This window comes from Cibotium barometz, chromosome 15, assembly GCF_041138505.1.
Source record: "Cibotium barometz isolate CiBa-2024 chromosome 15, ASM4113850v1, whole genome shotgun sequence".
In the NCBI taxonomy this organism is placed as follows: Eukaryota; Viridiplantae; Streptophyta; class Polypodiopsida; order Cyatheales; family Cibotiaceae; genus Cibotium; species Cibotium barometz.
The window spans coordinates 27,998,520-28,005,081 of record NC_141060.1 but is presented as its reverse complement, the minus strand read 5'-3'; positions in this window follow the sequence as shown (position 1 = coordinate 28,005,081).

The window sequence follows — 6,562 nt, the reverse complement described above, 5'->3', positions numbered from 1 at the left end:
AGCCCTTTATTAATAGGTTTTTAGCCACAAGGTCCCATCCCATGGAGATCAAGGCTACTATCCCAAGGTTCCATCACTAATAAGAGCCAAAAGTCCTACCATGGCAATGGTTATCTTCTTGTGGGTTTTTTTTTGGTATTTTTGCTTTGTTTTTTTTAAATAAACTAATTTCTCTTTCACAAGTAACCTAGAAGGCTCAATTCTAACTAAAGAGGTCACACTAAGGAAGGTGGAATACTTGGTATACTCCTTTCGCATACTCTAAGGTCGATCTCAGGGAGGATTGAACCTAAAGGGTTATCCAAGTAATAACTTGAAAATTGAAAGACTACTTACATAATGATGCAAGTAAGCACTCAAACAAATACTAAATGGAGAATTATAAAAAAGATTGAAACAATAGCAAAAGGTGAGGATGGGTTTAGAATACACTTGGGCAATGAGGAAAATCTTGTCCATATATCGAGGGTTGCACGTCCACTGCATGTAAATCTGGATCTAGTCTTTTGACTACACCTCAATAACCTGTAAATTAAACTCATCTAGCAAGCTTATTGTTAGATAACCATAGTTCGTAAGCATGCTCTGATTCTTCATCGCACTAGGTTGATTTTCTCCCTCACTTGGGTATGCTTCATATATATGTGTGTCCTTTGGTATACTAGGCAATGGTTTGAGTGCATCCTCACTATAATATGGTATGGGTACTATCAATAAGTGAGCTAAGTAGCTATCGTGAGCTAAGCTATCTAGGAAATCACCCACCATGCTCTAGAAGGGACAAGGAAGTGGAGATATTACTCCAAAAAATGATGGTTCCATAAGTTCTTACCCTCCTCTCCTACTCTACAAGCGGTTCCTATGCAATTCTAGCTTGATAGGGTCCTCCCACTGGGTAATGTACACTCATGTGATTGTTTCGTTGTGGTGTCTCTCCTACCATGGATTGCGATAGTCCTGTTTCATAGCACCTAAAATAAGTTCTACAATGCTAACATAAGTAGGACGCTGTGTACAACATGCGATGCTTGCATGCATGGAATTGTAGGTAGAATAGGTCCACAACGATGGCTCACAACATCTCTCCCCTATGGGGTGCATAAAAATAGCGTGAGTGGGTCTGGGAAAGAGGAATACTTAGCTGCCCCCTTGATAGTTTCATTCCTGACAATCCAAGTCTAGGATAGGGTCACTCATGTTGGTCCACAAAAAGTCCATGCTCACGGCCTGTATTCACATCAGAGTCATACTTCATTCTTTTATTTGACATGTGCTCTTTCTCATCATCTTTTTTTAGTTTTTTAATTTGTATGGATAGTCAGATTTTTAGTATGCGTATAGTTGCTATATTGATGTACACTGTTGGTTAAAGCTATATTGTCATGGGTTAGCTTTTTTCCAACAGGCTCCCTCTTAATATGGAAATCATCTTGTCAGGGAGAAAAACGTGACGGGTAAACGTAATGATATTAGCATAAGTCTCCCCTTCCTGCTTTCTATCATACCTAGACCTCGTAGAAGGTATTGTAAGTTTTTTGTAACCATCCCTTCCAACTTTTCTCCATCAGTGTTTGTTGGCTAGGTGCGCCCTTTGTTACTTGTTGTGGCATGTCAACTTCTAGCTTTAATGGTGGCAAAGAGCTCTCATAATACCGGATGGAGCTTATGGGTTCACCCTTATATAGATGACCAATGGACTTGACACTTGCATAGTGGGTCGCTCTAGGGAAATCAATGGGGTTGGGGCTTGGATAGCCAATAATGGTTTTGTAACCTTTCGTGATGTATAAGCTTCACCATCAATCACCATGTCTCATGTGATAGGATTTCTCTTTGGGATCCAAACTTGTTTGGGCAAGCATTGGTGTTGAAAGTTCTTTTACAATAGCTTTTTCTTTGTTAGCATTTGAGCTATTGAAGCTTTTATCCATTAGGAGACTTGGAAATTTGTACGCGTATCCAAATACAATGGCTACTCTCGTAGTAGCCTTTAGCTTTTAATAAGTGTTTGGGGATCCATTTTGGGGTAACTTGTAACATGGACTTCCTGCATCGATTCTTGTGTTTCCTCCTTGCTTGCTTGGTTAAGGTGGTATGGATGGAGAAATCTTGGGAATCCATTTTAAGGTAGATTTGGGTTTCCACTTTATAGCTCGTCATATCTGTTCGTTCTTTTGATATGCAGGTATTTGCTGTGTGGAGGTTGAAGAATCGAGAGTTTTTTAAATAGTGGAAGCTGAAGTGGAGGGGGTTTTCATAGATCTTGTGGAAGTTGAAACTTCCTCCTGCCCTCCCAATCTCCCCTTTCTCCCTCTATTTGTGCGTTTAGGATTCACTTTTCTCAGACATGCACATGTGCATGCCTCTCTATGTACGCAAGCAAACACTTTTGTGAAGGTCTTCTTTATAACCCTCTCTTGTTGTGAGTGTTGCTCATGGATACGAGCTGTGTAGCTACATATATGACTTCCCAAAGGTATCCATATTTTAATTACATAATTATTGGGGATTTGTGGTGGAAATATTAACTCTTTTTAAAATGGTTATGTATTGGCACAGGGAAATGGAGACATCTCCATCACAACTGCACCAAGATACGACCTGTGCAACTACTACAAATATGGGTATTTCTCAAGAACTTGCAGACGAATGTAACCATGAGGCTTCTACATCTAAAAGGAAGACTTTGAGAGTATATTGGTAGAACATGAATGAAAGCAACGAGCAAGATTTAATAATACGGTGACTTAAGATAATGGTGTGGTTGATGAGTAAAGAAGACGTAAGATATGCTGGGCTATGGTGCGATACTTTGATCAAGAGAGTATGGAAATGGACTCAAGTATTCGAAAGGAGATTTTTCAGCAACTTCTTTGTCAATGTTGCTTCGCGAGTTTAGAGGATAAAGTTTCAAAAATTGAAGCTACGATTCTAAGTAATGTTCGCAACACCTTGAACCGAGTGAAGGTGCCAAGGTTGTCAGTTGAGTTTTTCATGAAGAAATCAGTCCTCTCATGATGGTGGTGAATGGTGAAGATAGTGATGCATATTTTAGGGGTCCATGAGAGAAATTTGTATTCGGCAAAATCTTGGTTATTAATTGATGAAGATGGATTAATGTCTTTATCGGCATGCTAAAAACATGGATGTAACACCCATATAACTGAAGAGGTCAAGGACCTTGTATTTTCTTTTTGGTCAAGTGAGAGAAGGGTCTCCCCCAACAAGAAAGATATTTGTCGCAAAATATTGGCTAGATCTGCATATGTGAAGCATCCAATTTATCTTCTTGATGAGCCTAAGGTGACCAAACTATCTATTGGCATCTAGTGAGAAGTAGTGAGTAATGCAGATTTCTATTTGTGTTTTCAACTATCTATTGGCATCTAGTGAGAAGTAGTGAGTAATGCAGATTTCTATTTGTGTTTTCAACTTGAGTTGTGTTGAAGATGCTACTTTCTATTCATTTTATGGTTTTGAAGGGCTTTAAGTTATATATGGATATTGCAGGTTGAACTTTTCCTAAGATTCAAGGCAACATATCCAAGAGTCCTGTTCTTCGAGTGAAACTTTTCAAGTGAGGAAAAAATTGAGCGACACATTTCAAGGAACAGTGTGGCAAGAAGGCTAAGGCCAGTAATGAGAACACCATAGGTGTGCAACACAAATTCAACACATCTAGGAATGGATTACATGTATTTTTGTATAGAACTTTTCCTTCACAACTAGTACACCTTCAGAGTTCATCAAGTTGCATGCAAATCATTACGATTCAAAATCAATTTCACCATCATAGTGAGCACTTTAGAGTCCAAACCAATACCAAGACATGTGTATTGAGATTGAAACATATGACAACAAAAGAGAACACAACAAAGCGTACCACACTTTGCAAACTTCCTTAATAACATTGCAAGTGGCAACTTTCCAAAAATGCCAATCAACTCTAGTGGATTACAAAAACATAATGTGGACAAGAAGGCATAGCCCACCTAAATAATGTAGGTGCAATTGCAAGGATGAATATCAGTAGAGCCCCAAAATAGGGCACATAAATAACAAGATGGATCGGGGTGACAATGTCATCATTAGCATGTGATTAGCTTAATCTACTTGTATTAGTGAAGGTACCATGAATTTTAACATGCACTACTCTTAGGCTTACATTAAGTGTGCACTAGTCTTAGGCTTAGGAAGAGAGAGTTTTTTAGAAAGCACAAAGAGAAGGGAGCAAGTGGGCTTACAGCTCTACCACAGGTGCAAGGGGACATTATGAAGAGAAGATGGGGGATACATAAGCCTCACGGTTGACAATTGCAAGCACACAAGTGAGAGAGAGATAGAGCATTGAATTGAAGAGGAAGTTGGGGGACCGATGCTACATAGGTGCAAGGGGACATTATGAAGAGAAGAGGGGGGGACTACATAAGCCTCATAGTTGACAATTGCAAGCACATAAGTGAGAGAGAGATAGAGCATTGAATTGAGGAGATTGGGGGATCTACACTACATAGCTCTACATACAAAGAGGCTAGCATCACAAAGGAGACACGTAGAAACGTTGCATAGCAGAAGGGTCCATGGATCATGGAGAGCAGAGCTTGAGATTGCATAGTGGCATAGAGGGTAGTGATGGGCAGTGCATAGGAGCAGCATTGAGGCTTGCATAGAGGTCGACATGTAGTGTATGGCGTTGCCAGCAGCTGGGAGTTGGACGTGTAATGCACAGAGCTGATAGCTGCTGCAACTGGACATGTAAGGGGCGCACAAAACGCAAGCATGCTTTGGCTAGCTACGGCTGGGCATCGAGTATAACTGTGGCAAGCTGGTGCTGTAACGTAGACTGGGCCCTTATGCTATGCAACGTGATCCATGGACCCTTATGCTATGCAACGTGAGGCTTATGTACCCCCTCTTCTCTTCATAACGTCCCCTTGCACCTGTGTTGGAGCTCTAAGCCCCCTCGCTCCCCTTCTCTTTGAGCTCTCTACGCCCCCTTGCTCCCTTCTCTTTGAGCTCTCTAAAAAACTCTCTCTTCCTAAGCCTAAGACTAGTGCACACTTAATATAAGCCTAAGAGTTAAAATTCATGGTACTTTCACTAATGCAAGTAGATTAACTAATCACATGCTAATGATGATATTGTCATCCCGATCTATCCTGGTATTTATGTGCCACATTTTGGGGCTCTACTGATATTCATCCTTGCAATTGCACCTGCGTTATTTAGGTGGGCTATGCCTTCCTGTCCACATTATGTTTTTGTAATCCACTAAAGTTGATTGGCATTTTTGGAAAGTTGCCACCTGCGATGTTATTAAGAAAGTTCGAAAAGTGTCGTATGCTTTGTTGTGTTCTCTTTTGTTGTTATATGTTTCAATCTCGATACACATATCTTGGTGTTGGTTCGGACTCTAAAGTGCTTATTGTGATGGTGTAATTGATTTTGAATTGTAATGATGTGCATGCGACTTTCCATTTACTAATGAACTCTGAAGGTGGACTAGTTGTGAAGGAAAAGTTCTATACAAAAACACATGTAATCCATTCCTAGATGTGTTGAATTTGTGTTGCACACCTATGATGTTCTCATTACTGGCCTTAGCCTTCTTGCCACACTCTTTTTTGAAATGTGTCGCTCGATTTTTTTCTTGGTCAAAAAGTTTTTCTTGGAGAACGGGAGGACTCAATATCCAAGATTGAAGATCTCACAACACTCTTTTGAAAGGTTAAAGCCTTTTTTTGTTCGAAAATTGGAAGACTGCTACACATGTTGTTGTATTGCACATATACAAATGATTTTTTTAAAGGGATGCAGTCAATCAAATGAGAATCCATGGGGCATCATGTGTAAATGGAGAGTAGGTCGTATGTAGAGATGTGGCAATACCACACTTTGGTCCCCATAGCCGATGATGCTTCTAACGATGCTGGTACATCAGATGATGATGATGACTCATGTGGTGTTGATAACATTCATGGTCCCACTTATGCGGGACATTACGATCACTTAAGTGATGCCCTTTGTGTCGAGATAAATTTGTAGTCCCTCTCGAAGAGGAGAAAGAAGAAATTGTTGATTTCTACCTTGTCAAATGTACACTAGTCAAAGGGCCAGCAACTAAGGATCAAAGGGACGCATGGGGTAACAAGATTGATAAAAATACTTATTTCGTGGAGGGGGCTTTGTACAAATCTATAGGAGATGACATGTATGAGCTGTGGGATGATCAACCAACTATTTTTATATACACGCATTTGGTTAGACCAATTAAGCTTCCTATGGAGCCAATGCAAGATAATCAAAATATGTTTTGACTTCCCCTGAAGCACATGAGACAATTTACAATAGTATGTCTTTTGAGTTGTAATACTCTTTCTATGAGAGAAACAAAAATTTCCACTAAAAATTACAAATGAAATCATATATAATATTGATGAGTATCATGATCATTATCATACTGAAAAATCACTAAACCCTTCTCCTTTTTGGAGTTGGCACATCATCTACATGATCTTCGATTGGAGTAGGTATTTGTTTTTGATACTTGAGGAGCTCCATT